This window comes from Delphinapterus leucas, chromosome 10 (assembly GCF_059928025.1).
Source record: "Delphinapterus leucas isolate spDelLeu-1000000601 "Yukka" chromosome 10, BTC_Dleu_Yukka2, whole genome shotgun sequence".
In the NCBI taxonomy this organism is placed as follows: domain Eukaryota; kingdom Metazoa; phylum Chordata; class Mammalia; order Artiodactyla; family Monodontidae; genus Delphinapterus; species Delphinapterus leucas.
The window spans coordinates 5,427,584-5,450,547 of NC_143138.1; the positions used below are offsets into that span (position 1 = coordinate 5,427,584).

General features: G+C 44.9%; 1 long non-coding RNA gene across 1 annotated transcript; it reads right to left on the reverse strand.

Annotated features, from left to right (window-relative positions):
* Positions 1–3,265: 3,265 nt before the first annotated feature.
* Positions 3,266–6,528, reverse strand: LOC111181349 (uncharacterized). The gene is made up of 3 exons (XR_002646465.2): positions 6,338–6,528; positions 5,469–5,705; positions 3,266–3,600 (listed from the first exon to the last, which is right to left on the reverse strand). It is a non-coding gene; the product is annotated as an uncharacterized LOC111181349 (long non-coding RNA).
* Between the last annotated feature and the right edge of the window lie 16,436 nt (positions 6,529–22,964).

Consider the following 22,964-nt stretch of genomic DNA (forward strand, 5'->3'; position numbering starts at 1 on the left):
TGGCTCTGTGCTGAGTGGGTCCCAGACCTCCTACCCATTGACCATCCCAACCACCCAAGAGTGGGCACCGTCTTCACTTTGGAGATGAGGAAACGGTGGCCCAGACCGGCTAAGCAGCTTGCCTGAGATCACGTAGAAAGGGACATGACCAGAACTTGCACTCAGGCTGGTCTGAGTCCAAAGGCCACCTCACCGTGCTGCCCTCCGCGATGCTCCCAAAGGGGTCATGCTTTGTTCCCAAAGCCAAGTAACGTGAAACACCGTGTAGTCACAGTTGGAGAGCTTGGGAGTAGAATCAGGCCAGCTGAGGGGTGGTGGGGATCTCGGGTAAACCCCAGCCTGTCACCCACTCCCTGGAGGGCTCTATTTCAAACAAGATTATCCTGGGCAGCCCTCAGAGGCAGGGCCACCAAGATCACCAGAGCCAGGAAAAGATGTGGGCAGAAGGAAGAAGCTGAAGGGGAGCGGGTGGAAGGCTGGGGCCGGAGCAGCCCCGGGGTGTGGGGGGGTGGCGTGTGGGGGCAGGGAGGTGGTGTTGAACTCCAGCCCCGGCCAGCCCTTGGGCCTCTGCAGGGGGAGGAGGGTGGGACCAGTTCAGGGAGGACCGTCTATAGGCATCTCAGGCCCTTTTACAGCACCAGCCGATGGTGCCACTTCTTTCTCCTCTAGTTTAAGGCCCCTCTGAGTCACGCGGGGCCATTCCAGCCACCTGCAGTCCCCAAGCTGGGGTGGGGAGGAAACGCAGTGTGGGCAGTGGAATAAGCTGCATTTGGAGTTGGACGAATCCTGCTGTGATTTGGACCAGCTGTGGGCAGATTACTTACCAGCTCTGCATCCTCCTTGGGGGTAACCATGCCCACCTTACAGAACTCAAATCAAAATGGGTCCAAGCGTGTGAGGCGTTTAGAGTCATGTCTGCCACCTGAGAAATGTCTGAGGACTGTTATTGCCTGTTCTAGACTCACCCGTGCCCCGCCCCCCAGTTAGGGGGCTGCCCCTTGTGTGATCCTCCTGGGTCAGCCTGAGATGGGGCGCGCCTGCCTTGAGACCGGAGCCCTGGGCAGGAGGGAGTTTTCCTGCCCTTCTCCTGTGTTTCTAACTGGGATCCTAGTTTGAGGACGGGTGGTAATAAATTATTGGCAGCAGGAACGGCAATGGTCTGGAGCACAGTCACTGAGGACCAAGTCTGTGCCAGAAACTGCACTCGGGACAGAGCAATGGCACATACGGCCCCTGCCCTTAGGGACCTTACAATCCATCCGAAGAGAAAGGCACATTAGATAGTAAGTTAAGTACCCACATATGTGAGGTGCTGTGGTAGTGGGATGCACAGAATGCTCTGAAGGGCAGGACACTGAGCAAAACCTGGAGGCCAAGCACCTTCCCCAGGAAGGTGCTGCCTCGGTTGAGTCTTAAGAATGGAGTAGGGGCTTCCCCGGTGGCGCAGTGGTTGAGAGTCCGCCTGCCGATGCAGGGGACGCGGGTTCGTGCCCCGGTCCGGGAGGATCCCACATGCCGCGGAGCAGCTGGGCCCGCGAGCCATGGCCGCTGAGCCTGCGCGTCCGGAGCCTGTGCTCCGCAACGGGAGAGGCCACAACAGTGAGAGGCCCGCGTACCGCAAAAAAAAAAAAAAAAAATGGAGTAGAAGTTAAACACGCACCCCAGTGTTTATAGCAGCACTGTTTACAATAGCCAAGACATGAAAGCAGCTTAAGTGTTTATCAACAGATGAATGGATAAAGAAGATGTGGTACAAATATATATGTACACAACAGAGCACTACTCAGCCATGAGAAAGGATGAATTAATGCCACACCTGCAGCAACATGGACGGACCTGGAGATTATCATACCAAGTGAAGTCAGACAGAGACAAATGTCATATGATATCGCTTACATGTGGAATCTAAAAAAACATGATACAAATGAACTTCTTTACAAAACAGAAACAGAGTCACAGGCAAAGAAAACAAATTTATGGTTACCAAAGGGGAAAGGAGCGGGAGGGAGAAATTTGGAGTTTGGGATTAACAGATACACACTACTATATATAAAACAGGTAAACAACAAGGACCTACTGTAGAGCACAGGGAATTATAGCCAATATCTGGTAATAACCTATAACAGAAAAGAATCTGAAAAGGAATAGATAGATGTATATATATATGTGTGTGTGTGTGTGTGTGTGTGTGTATATATATATATGTACACACACACACATATGTGTGTGTAACTGGATCACTCTGCTGTACACCTGAAACTAACGTAATATTGTAAATCAACTATACTTCAGTTTTTAAAAAATGAGTAGAACTTAGCCCGTGTAGTGACCTCGTACTGGTCCACTTGGCTAAGCTGGAACTGCTCTCCCCAGAATCTCCTTTCCTGCAGGGTCCTGGGTTATGACCGACCACAGGAGACCCTTGCGGGGGGTCTGGAAGGTGGGAGAGGAGCCGCAGCCATGTTTGTGTCCAGACGTCGACGCAGGGCCAGCTGCAGCTCACCTGCGGTCGCAGGTCTGTGGACTTACCTTGTGGGGATGAGGCGGCAGCCAGGCTTGCAGGGACTTCCATTGCCACTGGCCTGCCTCCTTCAGCCCCTCTGACCCCTGGACTGGGGCTGTGTTCAGCTCTGTGAAGAAGGGCACCAGCTTCCCCGACGGCATCACCGTGCCATTGACGTGAGAGGCCAGCCTGGGCCCCCCCCCTCAGCTTTCTGGGCTCCCAGGGAAGCCACACTGCACCCCACCTTTCCTTCCCACCTGCCCGCCCTGCGGACTTCAGCCTCGGCACCGAATGCAGAAACAGCCGTGAGGACACCATTTAACAGGCTCCCGCTGGTTGTTTGTGGGACTAACCCCTGTTCTATGTCACTCCCGTGGTTCTGTTTCTCCTGTGGAAACTTGACGGGTAAGTAGTTAAAGATGTCTGGGAAAATGGTCCCGGCAGGAGGAAAAGAAGGAGCAGTGTCGTGAAACGGCAGAGGCTGTGCAAGGAGCACAGGTGGCTTGGTTATTTCCAGAAATAAGAAGGAAAACAAGGAGAAGATGAGACTAGAAAAGGAGGAAATGGTCAGGCCATGGGAGGGACTCGAATGCCACGCCGGAAGTTTGGCCAATACAGGAAACAGCTGAATGTTTACACGTGTGGAAAACAGGCTTGGAGCAGTTTACATAATCCATCACGCTATTTCTTGTTCTCTGAATAGCGTTCCACAGGACAAATCTTCTTTAGTATACGCTACTTGCTTTAAGAAATGCTGTTTTTTATTGTCAGAGCGCAAGACTTAGGTAACGTATTCTATGGGGCTAGGGTAGGTCATGATGTCTAATAAGTAAACCGCGGATGTCAGTGGCTTTACATCACAAAGGATTTTTATTGCTCACATCATGCTGGTCAGATGGCTTTCTTGGGTGGCTCCTTATCAAGCCGTGTCCCAGGGTTCCAGGATCCTTTGATCTTGTGACACTGCAATCTTAAATGTGGAGTCTGTGAGACTGCCAGAAGAGGGGACAAGATGGTGGCCAGTCCTGCTGGGGGGTGAGGGCAGGTGGGTCATCACCGGGCATGAACTTCCGACAGCTCACCCAACTGCTAGGAGGCTGGGAGACATGGGCCAGGAGGAGGAAAATGAAACAAGATCTGGTAAGTGCATGGCATTGTGTCTGCTGCCCTTATCAGCTTGGGAGCGCTTTTATTTATGTGAGCATTTTTTTCCCATTGCACGGTTCAGATTTTCTACTCTTATTTCCATGCTTTTGTATATTCACAGACAAGAAAAATTAACTCTGATTTTCACATCACAACTGAATGCTGTTATCTGAGCCCTTAAAACGACACTTCTACTTTTATCTAGATGAGCTGGCCCTCTCTTAATAAACAACCTTTGTATGGGACCAGGTATAGAAGGGACTCTCTCTCGAACACGTTTTCTTTGTTCTCTGGAATGATCACCTGGGTACCAGGGATTGTTTGGGTTAGAGAATATCAGCTAAGAAAAATGTAGAGTGGGGCTTCCCTGGTGGCGCAGTGGTTAAGAATCCGCCTGCCAATGCAGAGCACACGGGTTCGAGCCCTGGTCGGGGAAGATCCCACATGCCGCGGAGCAACTAAGCCCGTGCGCCACAACTACTGAGCCTGCGCTCTAGAGCCCGCAAGCCACAACTACTGAGCCCGCACACCTACAGCCGGTGCTCCGCAGCAAGAGAAGCCACCGCAATGAGAAGCCCACGCACCGCAGCGAAGAGTAGCCTCCGCTCGACGCGTACTGAGCCCGCACACCTACAGCCGGTGCTCCGCAGCAAGAGAAGCCACCGCAATGAGAAGCCCACGCACCGCAGCGAAGAGTAGCCTCCGCTCGACGCGACTAGAGAAAGCCCGCGCGCAGCAACGAAGACCCAACACAGCCAAAAATAATTAAAAAAAAAAAGAAGTAGAGTGATAGTTTTTGATGATTATGTAAATGTGGAGAAAAAATAAGTTATTGGGATCCAAGAACATAATCACTCTTCCCATTTCTGTTCATCACCGGAGGGAGGATATCACTGGTATTTTGATATACAGTTTTGAAAGTATTTTCCTATAGACACAGTGTTACAAATGGTGATGAGGTGTACCCCAAAGAGAACCACCAGTTGTATACTTTACAGGCATATGATGGATTAAGTAGGTGAAATCGAACCATTTTTACATTAATTGTTGCAATTGCTGTATTACAATTCCAGACAAAGGACTTACACTTTTGAAAAAGGGCCTATTCTTTCCAATATTTAAGTGGTCCCAATTGTAAAATTTTCATGGCATAATGTCTTTAACACCAAAATGATAAAGTACTTGGAAAACTAGAAGATACTGTACAAAATATCATAATGTTTTAATTTTCTTGTAGAAAACCTCAGACTGAACACGTGACAGTGCAATGGTTAATTTTATGTGTCAACTTGGCTAGGCCATGGTACCCAGATGTTTGGTCAAACACCAGTCCAGATGTTGTGGTGAAGGTATTTTTCAGATGAGTTCACCATTTAAATCAGTAGACTCTGAATAAAGCAGATACCCGCCATCATGTGGGTGGGCCTCATCCAATCAGTTGAAGGCCTTAGAAGAAAAGGACTGTGATCCCCTGAGGAAAAAGGAATTATGCCTCCAGAGACCATCAGACTCAAGCTGCCCCACAGTTCTTCCCTGGGTCTCCAGCCTGCTGACCTGCCCTGCAAATATCAGACTTACCAGCCCCCAGAGTTGCATGAGCCAATTCCTTAAAATAAATCTGTGTGTGTGTGTGTGTGCGTGTGTGTGTGTGTGTGTGTGTGTGTGTGTGTACACATACCCCATGGGTTCTGTTTCTCTGGAGAACGCTGACTAATAGAGATATATTTTCTGGGCAAAGGAAAACAGACAGTATTTACTAATTTGCATCTAAAATATTTGGGATTATACACCCACAGAATGTTCTTTGAGAGACACTAACCCAGTTGATGAAGGAATCTGATGTTTCTTGTTGATTTATCTGTGGCCATCCTCAGACTTCTCCTATTTTCTGTAAATCCTTTACAGCAGGTCCCACATCTGCATTCTCTGCTTGAGGGCAGAGCAGCCAAAACACTCTTAGTCAGGAGAACCCGTAATCCAGTGATAAAACCAAGACGGTTCACCCTTAAATCTGCAGGGAGGATTTTCATACTTCGTGCAAACTCTTCTTTCAACTCTGATAAGGAATTACATTCGTGTTAGGTATACATGAGATACATTCCCGAAACAAAGGAAACTGGCACTAACTACTGTTAAATAGCATTTAGGACACAAGCCAATGGAAGAAATGAAAATTTAAAATATGACGGAGACTCCTCTGACCTACCCCTCTCTGCCCAGGCTTGGCTGGAGTTCTGACGCTCTGTGTGATGTTCCGTGCTTGCAAAATGGTTGGGTATTTGAACCAGAAGGCTCATGCAAAGAATAAAATGTCAGCTTTATGAAGGTGATTTGTATTGCATGAGGTATTAGCTCCTAAACAATGTGCACAGAAGGAAAGAGGTTCTGTAAAGAAGTAAGGCTGCTTAGGGAGCAGACCTGGTGACATGTCTAAAAGCATTCATGTCTGTCGAAGGAATTAAAATGAAACAGAAGTGAGAAGCCGTAAAGAAGTGCATGTAACAGAGGCTAATTTCCATGTCTTATCTCGGATACATCTTAGGAAGCATCCATTCTTTTCTGTGTTACGTTAGAAGACAGTGAGTTTGAAAAGATTAAAAAGGAAAGGGAAGATTAAAATGCCCAGGGGGGGCGGCGGAGAAGAAGGACCAAATTAGGACTTAAACTCGTTCAAATCATTGTACGTACCCTCTTTTTCTTTCCTTCCTTTGGAATCTTGGGAAGTGGTGTGTATCTCCTAGATTAAAATGACCCATCAGAAACCTCGTAATGTCAGAAATGTGAGCCTTATGTAACGTCCGCATTAAAGACACAGGCTACAGTGAATGCAGTCGCAGCCAGGAGTGATACTCGAGTAGATAAACAGGAAAGGGGACTGCGGTATCGGCGTGGACTTAAAACAAAGGCTTGTCTTTGGGAAGGCACAGATGAGAACAGATGCGGAAACAGAAGAGAAATTTGCATGTACAGAGGAACTATGATAAGTTAAAACACACAGGGAGTCAGAGTCTCTCTGGTTCCACGTAGCCTTACTGTGTGGGATCTCGGCTGAATGACGGTCTACTTTCCGCCTTTCTAAAGACAATAATAACTATTTTCATTTACATACTTATAAGGCAATGGTCCCCTCCCCTGCATATTTAGCACAGCGCTGGGGATGCAGCAGGCTCTCCATAGGCGGCTGGGAGATCAGATGATTTCCTCAAGAGATGTTCTAAAATTAAACCAATATTGTGCCTTAATATCCCATGCGATTGTCAGAATTAAGTCCTGGGGGCTTGTTCTCAGTCTCAGGTTTTTGTTTTTGATTGTGTGTCCTTGGGCAAATTAAAAATCTCCCCAGGTCTCAGTTTCCTCATCTGTAGGGTCGACTAGATGGTCTTTCGATTCTTTCTGGCGTTAAAGTTCTTATTCTACGAAACTAGCTTCTGGCTACCCAAAGCTTGAACTACATAAACCTTATTTTACAATTCAATCCAGTTCAACCATAAATATTCAAATAAATATTTATTAAGTACACACTATGTGCGAGTCACCACACTAGGTGCTGGAGGTCTATGAGTCTGAGACTATGAAAGCCTGCCCTTGACGTCAGGAACAGACCCGCAGAAAGGGTGGAAGTAAATACCAGAAAGTTCCAGAACTCTTGAGGGAAGCCCTCCTTCTTGGGATGGTGATGTTTTAGAACTAGGGAAGCAGTGGTGTGTTGAAAGAAGGAAAGAGGGATGGAGGCTCAAAGGGTAGTGAGTTCACATTATCACCAGAGATGGGGGAGAGCTTCATGGAGGAGGGAAACTCAGAGAGTGGTCGGGAAAGAGCACGTGTCTCTTGAGCGGGATTGCAGGGTTATGTATAGAAAAACAGAAAGGTCAGATAGAAACGGTGAGCGTAGGCCATTTGCAGAGCGCCTTGAATGCAGAGCTGAATTGACGCTAAACATTTCTGAGCAAGGACGCGAGAGGACGTTATGTGGCAGATAAATCAGAAAACAGAGAGGAGGGGTGGAGGCAGCAGCCACTCAGGAGGTAAGGCCTTGCGGATGGCTGGCGGTAGCAGAGCCATCTCACCTTCACCCGCAGCTACCAGAATGTGTCGTGAAAAATGACCACTGGTGAATCTGTGTGGGTGTGGGCAGTCTTTGGTACCCAGACTTGGTGCTTCTGAAGCTGCTTGCCTGTTTTGCTAGGGTCTCCCCTGAAAGTAGCTTTCCAAGCCTGCACTTGATGCAGCCCACGGTGGTGGAATTTGGCTTTCCTCCTGGCTGATCTCCTGTTGCTATATTTTTGGGCTGTTCCGCAGTGGTTTGGTTCATGTCTGGATGGAATAGCTCTGAAGGGAGTGGCTGTGGCTGGTTCTTTCTTTTCCCCGTAAGGATACATCACATCATAAGGCGGCGTCGGAAACGGCAGGACCAGGGTCCCTCTGGCTTTGATGGTTGACTTAATTGCTTTTAAAATTTTTTGGCTGGCTGAGATGGCAAAACAAATGAGGCTGAAATCTTTATTTTTAGCTCTTCATCTTAATCACGCTAATTAAGTGATCATTGTTATTATATCAGGAAGATGATGCTCTGAGGCATCCCATCTCTTGTTTTCTTTCCTTCTTTTCAACCTGCCTGCTCATCTTTTTGGATTGTTTGTTTAAGCAACTCCTAGTGTTTGCTATGCCTCCTTGAAGTGGCAGCCCCGGAAAAATTTCACACCGCGAGGGCGGAGGGCAACAGCCCTGGATAAAGGGGCTGAGGACTTGCATTGTGTCTCACTGGATATCTCTCTGGGAGTGGCCTCTGCTGGGACACTGAGTGGGGGGATCTGGAGGCTGCCGACCCCTGATCACTCCTGCAAAGACCCCTCCCTCCCAACTGTATCTGTGTAACTGACCCCCTCCTCCTTCCAATTTTGTTTTAGACCATTCAGCCACTGAAAGGCCTTTTCTCATTTTACTGCTTTCTTCCTCGAGATTTTTGCTCTCTCATTCGTCTTTGGCAAAGTTTCTGTGCATGTGTTTGTGTTTTTATTAGAAGGTTTCTATTGGAAACTTTCTTTTCTGTACCTTATTTTTTCCCAGTTGTATCTTCATTTACACAATCCTGCCCTTTTGCAGACTAAACAATGGCTCATTCATTCTCCAGTTTTAGATGTTTGGATCTCTTGACGCACATGTCAAAACAGATGTTTTCATGCAAGTGTGACTGTCAAAGGTAATTCAGCTTTGTCGGCAACCGTTATTTTAATGAAATTTGGATTTTTTTTGGCTCTCTTTCCCACTTGTGGCCTTTTACTCATTTGAAAATATCATATTCACTATATGGCAGAATTCTATGTTATCCCCCTGTGGTTGGTATCTTTGCCTCTAAGGCCAACTTTCTAACTTTTCTGTATGTTTGAATGTGATGCTTCTACAGTGGGAGGGAAAAGGCTCAGTTTCCGGTAGTTACATTCTTCTAAACAGTTGCCCTAGGAATGATAAACCCAACATTTTCAGTAGAGTTAACATATTGCTTTATCTGGTGGACAACTAAAACACAGACGCACACACACCACAATGCAAACCTTATGCTCAACAAAGAAGAAATTACGATGCACAAGGGAGGGAAAAAAAACCCAAGCAAAGATAAAAGGCAGACCAAAAACCTCCTCAAAGTAGGGCATTTGTTTAAAGTTGCTGAATTACACATTTTGGGCCCTAAAAATGTTTGTGAAAAGTGCTCTGAAATTATTAGACCACAATATTCCTTTTGAGTCTGAAAAACATTTTGAGATTCTGTGGCATGGAGCATGGAGGCTGGGTGACAAGAAAGCGACAGAGAGCTGAGGCTGTGTCCCTGTTTTGGTGGAAGCAAGGGGGTGACAGAGCTAACAAGATGGGAGGTTTGGTCAGCGAAAGGAGACGTCGGCCATTTCATGCTTCAAAGGAATTCCAAGGTTCTGCATGTGACCATGGGGAGTGTGGAAGTAGAGTGGAAGATTGCTGGAGCTCAGGTGGGCAGGGACCCATGAGGTGGGCAGGCTACCAGGTGGTCTCCATGGGTGTCAATGTCACCCAGCAAGCTAGCAGCTCGGGATGGAGAGCAGAGCCGTGAACCAGAAGACTGTGCCTCTTCTCATGACCCTCTATACCAAAATGGCAACCCAGCATCCATGCATCACTCATTCAAAAGTTAATGGGACTTAAGTACCAATCATAGTCTAAACCCTTTTACTGGGGTTACAAAAATACATCCGACATGGATCTGGAACCTGGGAAGCTTACTGCCCGCTTGGGGTCGGCGGGAATGTGCCAGTTATGAACTGAGGGGCTCATAGCTCACCTAAAGAAGGCAGCCATAATTCTGTGTTAGCAAATCTGATGTTTTTTTCAAGTCAGAAATGCAGACTTACAGGATAACGATTTCCCAACTCTAAAATTTTAGCAAACAATCAAAACATTAAGAGCACAGTACGGGCCAATGATTTGTGGCCTCTGATTTAAATAATTGGAGCTACAGGCAACCTTGTGTTCTTCTGGTTCTGCCCCTAACTTGCTAGTGATCTTAAACAAAACACTTAACTTCTCTGGACCCCTGTGACCTCATCTATAATGGAGCAGTAAGTGTACAGGACTTGCTCTGGAATCTTTCCCAGGTTTATGATTCTATGATTTCAATGTCTAAATAGACTTCTGATTAATTTCTGTCTGCAAAGAAGGGTGGGAAGCAGAGGGACCATACCTTTTACGCTCCTTCTTCTGAAGTGTGTGTTGTCAACAGAGGGCTGCCACTCTGGGGGAATTCATTATGGCGACCAACGTTGACTAACTGGATCCTAAGACAGGGCCAGATTTGGGGGCTGCCATGATGACCTTTTGCTTCCTTTACTCTACCCCATGTTGTGGTTGATGAGGGAGACATGGCGCTGTAATGGGATTGTTTAGACAGACGTCTGCTAGAATCTCAGATCTTTTTCTTAATGATCTCTGTGATTGGAAAAGTCATTTTCCCTGAGTCCCAGTTGTCACCAGCTGTAGAGCTAGAAAAGAGAATGAGAGAATGTCCTCCCAACAAGAACTCGTACGCTTCCCTCTGCCCCAGGAAAACATGGTATTTCTTGTATGTATGTCTATTTATTTGTTTTTCTGTTTTGCCTTGAAGTCTACAAAGTTTAGCAGAAACCAAAATACCTGGACCAAATTAAGTTAATTCTCTAAAGAACTGCTTTGACTAAATTATAATTTAATGCCACAGCCTCAGATCTTTTTTTTTTCCCCCTTCAAAATTGCTGTTAAAGGTATTTAAAAAGGTGGCTCGGTATTTCCTGTGTGGCAGGGTAAAGGGAGAGCTCCTGTGAAGTGGGCTGGAGGGGTTACTATGTGTCACCATTTGGGTCCTCGCTGAGCTTTTGCTTTGCTGAGCAAGGTATACGCGGAAAGGCATGAGCTGAATTGCTGGGACCAATAAAGATGATTTTTTAGAGGCTGTGGGTGAGGCGTAGGGGAATGGAGGGAGGGGAGGAAAAGAAAACGTAGCCGAAGGGTGGCCAGAGAAGAGGCCTTGGGACAGACAAGGGCAGAGAGAGCTAGCACAAAGTTGGATGAGACTTTGCCGTGTGCTAGGTGACAGAATCCTTTCCTTCATCCGCTCGTGAAATCTTCAGGAATATCGACACCACTTACTGATGATTTTTGCTACTTTTTTGATGTGGTGAGTCAACTTCAAGGTGTGTGGGGTAAGCAGAGGCCACCTAAACAGTCCAGCCACCTAAACAGTCCAGCCACCCGTGGGTTACACTGATGGAAGTTTCCCCATAATATTTTCTTGCCAGATATTATCGCCAGGAAACAGTATGTCTTGCTGCCAAATAAAAGCATATGCTTCCTTCTGCTGAATGAGAACTATATAATTCATTGAAAGTTTTGTTTATTTGTTCAGCTTTGGCTAAACAAAGTTAGAACAAGATTTAGTGCTCCATTGTATATCACCCATTCCTAGTACATTTCTTTTTCTCTCTCTGTAATTTCTGATCTCTGTTTCCTATGTTTATTTTGACTGTATATCTTGTATGTTTTAAAGATAACTCAAATTGGAGTTTTAGACCCCCCAGATCATTTGTGGAAGCCAAGAAGGGTCTAGACCAGCCATCCAATAGAATACTCTGTGATGATGAAAATGTTCTGTATCTGTGCTGAACCCTTGGGGTACCCACTAGCCACATGTGGCTCTTGAGCATTTGAAATGTGGCTGGTGCAACTGAAACACTGAGTTTTAAATTTTATTTAACCTTAAGTAACTTAAGTTTAAGTAGCTACCTGTGGCTGGTAGCTGCCATGTTGGACAACGCAGGCCAATTGTTTATAAATTATCAAATGCTTCCGAACGTCTGAAAAGGGGTCCTTCTTAAGTTTAAATGTTCTTTTTTACAAAATTGATATACTCAGAAAAATCTTTTTATATAATAAGGAAAAAATATTGTGTTGTACAATATGAAATTTTAAGGAGGTTTAAACCCCATTTACTTATAAACATAACAAAATTAACCGAGTAGTTCTTATTTACTGGAGCTTTGGTAGTTCCACTATCAATTTACATCCAAATTTTTACTAAATGATTGAAAATATGATTGTCAAACCATCAGAACTAGCTGATAATTCTTTTTAATTTTATTTTATTATTTTTTTTGATAATTCTTATTTTAAATAGGTAGTTTGCAGGAGACAACTGAAAATAATAAATTAAAAATATTTTTATTTATTTATTTGTTTCTTTTCGGCTGCATTGGGTCTTCGTTGCTGTGCGCGGGCTTTCTCTAGTTGTGGCGAGCGGGAGCTACTCTTCGTTGTGGTGCGCGGGTTTCTCATTGTGGTGGATTTTTGCAGAGTATGGGCTCTAGGTGCACGGGCTTTAGTAGTTGTGGCACACGGGCTCAGTAGTTGTGGCTCGCGGGCTCAAGAGCACAGGCTCAGTAGCTGTGGCACATGGGCCTAGTTGCTCCGCGGCATGTGGGATCTTCCCCGACCAGGGCTCAAACCCGTGTCCCCTGCATCGGCAGGCGGACTCTCAACAACTGTGCCACCAGGGAAGCCCTGTAAAAATAATAAGTTTTAGTTCTATTTCTTGACCTGGGTGGTGTTTACCCAGGTGTTCTCTTTATAACTGTTTGTTCAAATGTTTTTACATATTTTATGCACTTTTCTGTATCTGTTACTTTTCACAGTAAAATACAAAAATTTTTGAAGTTTAGTCTCTTTCGTGTTTAAAGACAATAGGATGAAACTGTAAAAGTGTCTATTTCATAGACTGATTTAGGAAAAATCATGGGGAAATCTAGAAATAAGTCCAAGAACAAATGAGAATTTATTATATAATAAAAATCATGGGGAAATCTAGAAATAAGTCCAAGAACAAATGAGAATTTATTATATAATAAAAGAGGCATCTCAAGTCATTGGAGCGGGTATAGGCATTGCTGAAGACATAGTGATGGGAATATTCTTCCTTATTTAGGATAACATGATGCATTTGAATTTACGTTTACTGGGATCAAACTATTGCCATTTGAATTTACATTTTTCCCATGAAGTTTTTAAAATAAATGGTGGCCGCTGTCCTGTTTAGCCATTCAAGATCAAGTTACGTCATTTAAATTTACATTTACTTTCCAGATATTTAAGTTAAGAGCAGATTTTGATAGCCCATTTCCCCAAGAAGTCTCTATCACATTCAGTTTTTTGTTTTTTGTTGTTTTTTTTTTGCGGTACGCGGGCTTCTCACTGTTGTGGCCTCTCCCGTGGCGGAGCACAGGCTCCAGACACGCAGGTTCAGCGGCCATGGCTCACGGGCCCAGCCGCTCCGCGGCACGTGGGATCTTCCCAGACCGGGGCACGAACCCGTGTCCCCTGCATCGGCAGGCGGACTCTCAACCACTGCGCCACCAGGGAAGCCCCCCATTCAGTTTTAATGAAAGCTGAAAAAGTAAAAATCTCAAAAGGTTATAAAGCTGAAGTGGGACATCAAACAAAAGTGACTAAGAAACCTAAATTTAAAAAAATGGCTTCTGGAAAGAAGTTTATTAATCTTAAGAAATTTTTTTCCACCTTTTACTGGCAGATTTTAATTTCTTTTACTTAATTTAATCTCAGTAGGTTGAGATCCTTGCCACCCCCAAATTAATTCTAGATAGATTTTACACGGAAGAAAATGAAGTAAACAAATCATAGAAAACATTGGTGAAGATTTAAAAATAGTCTTTGAGTGGAAAAGAGCTTTCTGTAAGTTTGACTCTAAACTTAAGAAGATCTTTTTGTAGCAGCAAACTTCATAAACAAAGTAAAAGCACAAACTTATTTACAACAAAATTGACAGTCTGATTTCCATAAAACACAAAGTGCTCTTTCAAATTAGCTTTTAAAATACTAACATAAAAATGAGCAAATTGCCTAAACAGGCCATTCCCATGAAAGAAATGTAAATGGCCAATGAATATAAGATACTCAATATCAAATATTAAAGAAATTCAGATAGAAAAGGTCATTATTTTTAAGAACATAGAATACTTTCAATTGGCCTGCAGAATTATTTTAATGTATACTATCTCTTCCTAAATTTTACACTTACTATGTGTACTATTAGCAGAATCTTGGGCAAGTATTTTCTGTGATGATGACCTTTTCACCGGTTAGAATGGCTTCTTAAAAGAGACAATATTAAGTGCTTGCATTTGCACTTCGGGGAAAAAAATTTGACAGATTTTTATAAAGTTAAACATATACTTTACCATATAATCCAGCAATCCCACTCCTAGGTATTGACCCAAGAGAACTGGAAACTTTTGTTCACATAAAAACTTGTCCATGAATGCCCAAGACTGGAAACAACCCAAATGTCTTTTGACTGGTGAATGGATAAACAAACCATGGTACATCCAAGTACTGGAATATTACTCAGAATGGAATAATAGGGAGCAAATTACTGGTTCACGTAACAATGTGGATGAATGTCAAATGCTTTTTGCTAAGTGAAAGAAACCAGACTCAGAAGACTACATTTTGTGTGGTTCTAATTATATGACATGCTGGAAAATGCAGAAGTTATAGGAACAGATCAGTGGCTGCTGGGAGTTGAACATGTGGGGAGGGGTGACTACAAAGGGGCAGCTTGGGGAGTCCTTTGGGAGTGAGAGAACTGTTCTGTATCTTGAAATTGGGGTCTGACTTTATGCATTTGTTCCACTCATAGAAGTGTGCACCAAAAACAGGGAATTTGTACATCAATTAAAAAGGTGAGCAGAAAGCTAATGTGATTCTAAATTAACTGTTGCATCAAAAAGCAAATGACATCTTTTTGTTTGTGTTTTGACTTAGATTTGGTTACCCGGGATCTTTTATTGGAAATAAACTTCTAGCTTGATGTATAACATACATCTAAAAATGCACAAATTATAAACATACAGCTTGATTATACATGTCATAACTCTCATGCACTTAACTAACCACCACCCAGATCAAGAGAAAGAGCATCTCCAGAGGCCCCTCCTCTACCCGCTTCCCCTTTCCCAGAAGGAACCAATATTCTGACTTCTAACACTACAGATTAGTTTTGCCTGTTTTTGAACTTCACGTAAACAAAATCGTGCTGTATTGAATATTGCACTCTTAATAGGCTTATTCTTATTCCAAACTAGTTTTTTACATGACTAAGTATAGAAAGGCCAGTTAACAATGAGGAGACTGGATTGGGTAATTACTATGATTCCTTATAGTTCTCAAATTTGGAGTCTGTGAGTTGAGAAAATTGTGAAATACTTTTTTGTTTGAAATACATTTTTGGCCAAACAAACTAACCATCTTTTTTTTTTTTTTTTTTTTAAAGCGAATCTAAATGCATTTGGGAAGTGCACACCATATTGTTTCTTATGATCTCTAGAATTATATTTTTCTCCAGTATTATTTTCCCTAGTATGGGTAGACATCAGTCTTAAAATTGGCCTGATATACTGATCCTGTCATATGATACCTCCTTGGTACTTTACCAAAAGATGATCTATGAACTTTTCTTGCTTTGTTCTTTTGAGATCATGCTTGACTTTGGCACAGCTATATTTAAAGTTGTGGGGAGAAGAGATTTCTTGAAAAATATGGTACCGAGGTCTGCTCTAAAACTGAATATTTGGAAACCCCCAGTAAAAGTAAATCCATATGGTAGGTCTGGTTCCAGCTTGATTCCTGCACGATTGGGTCCAAGATTCTTTATCAATTTGTGTGAGTGTGTGTGTATGCACGCACAATCTTGCATGTGCCCTTTGTGGTGGAAGTCAATTATACTGGTTTTGTTTTTCTTTCCAGTGAGAGAACCTGGAGAATCAGTTCTGAGTTTCTGGGTTGGGACAGGTTTTATTTTCTTAGCACTAACCACGCCACGAAAGGGAGAAACAAAACAATCTCTGACCAAAAAAAAAAAGGTCTTGAAAAATAATATCACTAACAAATACTAACTTTTAAGAGTTCAATGTGCTGTCCAACTAATTCAAAGCCTAAATTAAATATTACACCCTTAGATCCTTCTTACAAAGCCTGATGGACTAGTCACTCTTTCCATTGTTGCAGGTTACCCACACCACACAGCTCAAGTGAAGGATGTCCCCCCGCTGGGTGTGACCAGCAGGGCCACCACACCATGGCTTCCTTGGTTATGGTAACCCCAAATACTCCAAGGATTGACCTTTGTGAACAGGGCTCAGCCAGATGATTCTTCAATTGTATTCCCTCATTTCCTCTTTCTACCTCTCCATGTTAGAATTCTAACCCGGGGTTTCTTGCTTCATGCTGAGAGTTTTAATGCAAATAAAATATTTTGTTGTTGTTGTCAGTCGCTGAATTTGAGAGTGTGGAGCGATTCCCATCTGTAATTATAAACTAACCCCATAGGACTCAGTGAGTTGGAGCTTAGGGTCTACAATTAAAATCATAGAATTTTAGTGTTGGAAGTCTAATCCTTTTCACTCTGCAAATGAGTTCCTGGGCTCAAAGAAGGTACGCAGTTGCCTAAGGTTCCATTGGTAATTGGTGGCAGAGGACGGCTGGTATCTTGGAAGACTCTGACTTTCCAGCCAAGCCCTCTTTTCCTGTTTTCCTTTTTATTCTCCCAAAATATACTGAGGGAGTTTGGGATTATTGCAGTGGAAGAATGTACATTTGAGTAGTGTCTTGGGAATTCTAGTTAAGATGTTTAGTTAAAGGGATTTATGGGACCATGTCAATAGATAGTCTGAGAGAGGGTAGACGCTGGGAATGGTCTGAACTGGCAGCTCAGTGATGTCGTCTAAAACAAGGCTTCTTTTCCATCTTTCCATTTAGTCGTCTGTGGTGTCCTCTGTGTGGCTATAACACGGCTGTCAGCATCTCCCTGGTCTGCCCAGTTCTTCGTCAGAACCACAGAAGTGAGTGAGGGGGTCATTCTGGAAGCCCCCAGAAGACCACCCCTCACCACTCCTTGGCCTCAATGGCTGTTGGGTTCACTCCTAAACCTGCAGCTGTCGGTTAACTTAAGCCTGTGTCATATGTATTGTTCTGAGATCACAGTCCCTTAAAGCATGTATGTGGCACTGAGGAAATGTAGGTGACAGAAAGCAAACCGACATAGTTGCCAAGAAAATGAAAATGCTTGTAAGGAGGCAACGCTGAGGTCTATTGGAGTTGCAAATGGCAGAAATCAGCCGGAGCTAGTTTGAATAAAGGGTGGGAGTTAATTAATGGGTACAGGCGTGTCTCATGGAACCTGGGGACGGGGAAGCAGAGGGGTGTGGAGACAGAGGGGACAGGAGTCAGGCACAAGGAGCCATCAGTCACCACAACTGTCACTTCCTCTCTTCTCTTCTCGTTTCTCTCTCTCTCCCACCCTCTCTCAGGCTTATCTTCTCACGGGGCTTTATTGTTTATAGACCGTCAGGTCCCGTGCATCAGTGCAGATGGCAGAAGATGGCTCTCTCTCTCAACTCTGGTATATTCATATTTCTCCATCTTCTCCCATAAACAGAAACCGACTTGCAGCCTCTGATCTCCAATTCCTCATTCCTAGGAGGATCTATGTTGGCAAGCTCGGGTCAGGCATGTGCTCTGAGGTAAGCAGGATGCACTGGTCCAGGTAAGACCCCTGGACCCACCTGTGTGGGGTGAGGGGCGATGGGGTGCCTGGCAGGGCCGATGGTCCTTAGAGATGCCAGGCTAAGAGGGCCGCTCCGAAGTCCCCACTAGAAGGGGGATTTTAAGCTCTGGATAATGTTTGTTCCCCAGGGCACTCCTGGTTGTGGGTACAGTTGATGGGGAAATGCCCGTACGAGGGGGACATCTCCCAGTTAGCCTGCTTCCACTCCCCCGGGATTCTCAGGTCTGGAGCGTGGAGGTAGAGGTGTGTGTGTGGGGTGGGGGGGGGGGAAGAAGCAGTGGCACGGGTAAGAAAGGAGAAATTTGAGGAAATTCTACTTTTCACCATAAAACCAAAAGGAGGTATTTGCTGACTCATAGGCAAACTTTTCTAGTGTTTGAAGCAAAAAACTGGCAATATTAACGTGAGCTGGTCCTCAGGGATCTCCGTCAAGACCACCTCTCCATCCTGACAATCGCTGTGGAGGCTGGGCAGCCGCCTCCCCGAGATGCTATGATCCCAAGGTCCTCAGACGTAGGTGTCCAGCTCTCTGTTTGCTCTTGTCAGCCCTGCCCTTTCCTCTGGGAGGGTGAGTCAGCGGCTGGGGTGGCAGGTCTGAGGCCTGAGAGCAAAGTCAGACATGACTCTTTTGGGGCTGAGATCTGACTATTACAGGGAGGGATTGTTTGGACCTTACCTTTGAGGATAAACCTATCCGAGAGCTTTTTTCTTTTTCACCTGTTTTATTGTTTTACAACTTCCTGCTAAACCTAGAACAATAGCCTTATAAGCGGGCAGGAGATCCATCTGTGTCTATTGCGGGGCGGGGGGGGGGAAGGAATTGAATAGAAGACGGTACCTTTTGTTATCTCATTTAATACAGACTGTGGTTGCTCCCCTTGAGAAGTGAGAAATTTCAGAGATCCTTTGCCGGACCTTAAGGTGGCAATGGGTTTTAGCCAAAGTTTAAGGGGTTAAGAACATGAGTAAACTCCAAGGCAGATCTCATTAAGGAAGCAACGCTAAAACCCAAAGGAATCTGAAAGCAGAGGAGGGGAAAAGAAGGGGGACCGGAAAGAATTAGGAGGAAAACGGCTGAGATCAATGACGGCCATTGTTAAGCCTAAACTGTGGATTTATTGGTTTGGATGGTTGTTACCAATCAGGAGAGCCGGGCAGTAAGTATTTTTATAGCACCGTGGACTTTACAAAGCTCTTTTTTTTTTTTTTCACATTCGTGATATCGTTTCATCTCTAAAGCCACATTCTGAGGTGGGCATCACCCCCATTATGAGGGTGAACAGAGTGAGACTCGGTAAGGTAAATACTTGGCTGAAAGCCTTTTATCTCGTAAGTTCTGGAGCTGGGATGCAGATTCAGATCTTGAATGCATTCCACTGTCTGAATACTTTGTCACTACAATGCAATCAAGAAAGCTCTTCAGCCTTTGTTATCTCACTCTATTTTCACAATGACCCCATAACAGATATATTCATTTCTATTATGCAGATGAAGAGATTCAGGCTAAATGACAATAATATTTAGCATGTACTGTTTGTTTTCTTTTTAATTGAACTATAGTTAATTTACAATGTTGTGTTAGTTTCAGGTATACAGCAGTGATTCAGTTAAATATATAGCTATATATATATATATATATATACATACATATACATATATACATATATATACACACATATATATTCTTTTTCAGCTTCTTTTCCATTATAGGTTATCACAAGATATTGAATATAGTTCCCTGTGCTATACAATAGGTCCTTGTTGTTTACCATTAAAAAAAAAAATTATTTATTTATTTTTGGCTGCATTGGGTCTTCATTGTGGTGCGCGGGCTTCTAATTGCGGTGGCTTCTCTTGTTGCGGAGCACGGGTTCTAGGCACACGGGCTTCAGTAGTTGTGGCACACGGGCTCAGTGGTTGTGGCGCACAGGCTCTAGAACACAAGCTCAGTAGTTGTGGCACATGGGCTTAGTTGCTCCATGGCATGTGGGATCTTCCCAGGCCAGGACTCAAACCCATGTCTCCTGCATTGGCAGGTGGATTCTTAACCACTGCACCACCAGGGAAGTCCTGTTTACCTATTTTATATATGGTAATGTGTATATGTTAATCCCAAACTCCTAATTTATCCCTCCCCCCCCCACTATTCCCTTTGGTAACCATAAATTTGTTCTCTATATCTGTGAGTTTATTTCTATTTTGTAAATAAGTTCATTTGTGTCATTTTTTTAGGTTCCACATATAAGTGATATCATAAGATATTTGTCTTTCTCTGACTTTCTTCATTTAGTATGACAACCTCTCGGTCTATCCATGTTGCTGCAAATGGCATTATTTCATTCTTTTTTATGGCTAATATTCCATTGTATATATGTACCACATCTTCTTTATCCATTCATCTGTTGATGGACACTTAGGTTGCTTGCATGTCTTAGTTGTTGTGAATAGTGCTGCTATGAACTTTGGGGAGCATGTATCTTTTCGAATTAGAGTTTTCTCCGGATATACTGCTGGGTCACATGGTAACTCTATTTTTAGTTTTTTTAAGGAACCTCCATACTGTTCTCCACAGTGGCTACACCAATTTACATTCCCATCAACAATGTAGGAGGGTTCCTTTTTCTTCACACCCTCTTGTACTGGTTCCTTACACAGGTCAGGCTCTGTGCTAAGTTCCCCACACCATTATCTCCTTGGATTCTTACCATAATTCCACGATCCTCCACTTTAATTGTGGAGAAACCGAGTCTTGGGGATGCTAAGAAATGTGTCCAAAGCTGCTCCACTGTGAAGTTCAGCCTGAGCCTCCACCAGAGGTCTAACCTGGAGCCTGTGTTTTCAGCCACCTGCCAGGGGGTCCTTGCAAGGCCCTGAGGCCAGGCTCACGCTTCTTCCTATCACAGCATGTGTGGCTGTGCTTACTCTCTCAGCCAAGCGCTAACCGCAGCTCAGTGCATTTACTCACTCACTAAATGTTCACCAAGTCCCTGTGAAACGCTGGGCCCTTGATCAGTGCGGAGGAAGACCTGCCCAAAATACGTGTCTGTCCTCAAAGAGCTCAGGGACTGGGCTTCCCTGGTGGCGCAGTGGTTGAGAGTCCGCCTGCCAATGCAGGGGACACGGGTTCGTGCCCCGGCCCGGGAAGATCCCACATGCCGCGGAGCGGCTGGGCCCGTGAGCCATGGCCGCTGAGCCTGCGCGTCCGGAGCCTGTGCTCCGCAACGGGAGAGGCCACAACAGTGAGAGACCCGCGTACCGCAAAAAAAAAAAAAAAAAAAGAGCTCAGGGACTCACGCGTGAGAGCCACCATCACACTGGGACAGAGGAGCACGGAGGGGTGTCCTGCGTGCCAGGGTCACCGGAACACGGAGCCCCAGAAGCATCAGTGAGTGTCAGTGCACCTCCGTGGGGCACAGTGATCACAGTGAGGGCTGAAAAGTGGGGTCCATGAAAATGTTCTTATTTCTTCTAAAGGCAGAAGAAACAAATTAACTTTTAGACTGAAAAATCTGTCTTAATATATTATATATTTTTTTTATTTTATTTTATTTTTTTATTATTATTTTTTGCGGTACGTGGGCCTCTCACTGTTGCGGCCTCTCCCGTTGCGGAGCACAGGCTCCGGACGCGCAGGCCCAGCGGCCATGGCTCACAGGCCCAGCCGCTCCGCAGCATGTGGGATCTTCCCACACCGGGGCATGAACCCGTGTCCCCTGCATCGGCAGGCAGACTCTCAACCACCGCATCACCAGGGAAGCCCAATATGTAATATTAATATATGTGTCTTTATACCAAGGGGCCAGGAAGGCAAAAATACCTAAGGCCCACGAGAGTCATAACGTGTCCTGATTATATGAATTTACTGTGAAGAGAAGCCCTTTCCGGAGTCTTCAACCCTGTTCCACTACTGACATGTGACGTGGGCTCCTTCAATCCAAGTCCAAGGCTGCTAAGAGCGTTCTAGTTATTGCTATTGCAGGTCTGCTCAGCTTCATGTGTCCGTATCACTTTCACAGCTGCCTTGGACTATTCTTCAGGGACTGACTTGTGAAAGGAGGTTGGAGAGAGCGCAGGGCCTTGCCTATGCTTCATCATCATCTCATCCTCCTCGTTCTTCTTTTTTTTTTTTGTGGTACACGGGCCTCTCACTGTTGCGGCCTCTCCCGTTGCGGAGCACAGGCTCCGGACGCGCAGGCCCAGTGGCCATGGCTCACGGGCCCAGCCGCTCCGCGGCATGTGGGATCTTCCCGGACCGGGGCACGAACCCGTGTCCGCTGCATCGGCAGGCGGACTCTCAACCACTGCGCCACCAGGGAAGCCCATCCTCCTCGTTCTTGAAAACATTTTGAAAAATCTTAACAAGCACCTTTTCCCTTGTAAGAACTTTGCTGATTTGTGTGTGTATGTGGGGGGTGGTTGTGAATCTGGGGAGGCTTAGCTAGTAGGAGGTGGGCAAGGAAGAGAGCGACAAGCATGGGAAGCCGATTTCCAAGGTGAGGATTTCTCTGGGTCATGGGAACTGCAGTGGGTTGATCATGTAGGTTTGCGCGCATCGCCACTTAGGAAGGTAGAACGTGGAGGGTCACCGCAGCAGGACTGCTTTCTAGTTTCAGAAAGTCTGAAGGCTCTTTCACACAAAACAAACCCAAACACAAAAACCCCTTCTGGAAGGATAGCTCTAGTCAAGGCTCTACCATCCTGATAAGCAGTCACTGCTCTGAGCTCCTAGGATTTGCCCCTGGCCTTTGCCTTTTCCTCCAGATGGTCCATCTGGAGATGCCCAAGGACTGAGGCTACTTGGATAGACTGGCCTGTTGAGGGCATTGGACCTGTTTTGCCAGAGCATCTCCCCAGTGTTTTGGAAGTAGGTGAGTTGGGCTTGGCCAAAACTGATATGACTCATGACACAGGTTACCAGGGTTTGGGTCAACTTTTTATGACCATGAAAAGAAGAATTGTCGCCTTTTGCTGCTAGGAAATTGGCATGTGCCAAGTTTATCCTTAAACTTGTGTTGCTAGGGATATTCTGAGCGATAATTAAGGCAATGATTCATTTTTGCGTCTCCTGGAGTTTGATTTTTTTACTCAACCACGAGTTTGTACGACAAATACAAAACTGAAATCTGCTTACGTCACCCCCTACTTACTCACAAATCTACCTCAGTGGCTTCCTGCTGGTCT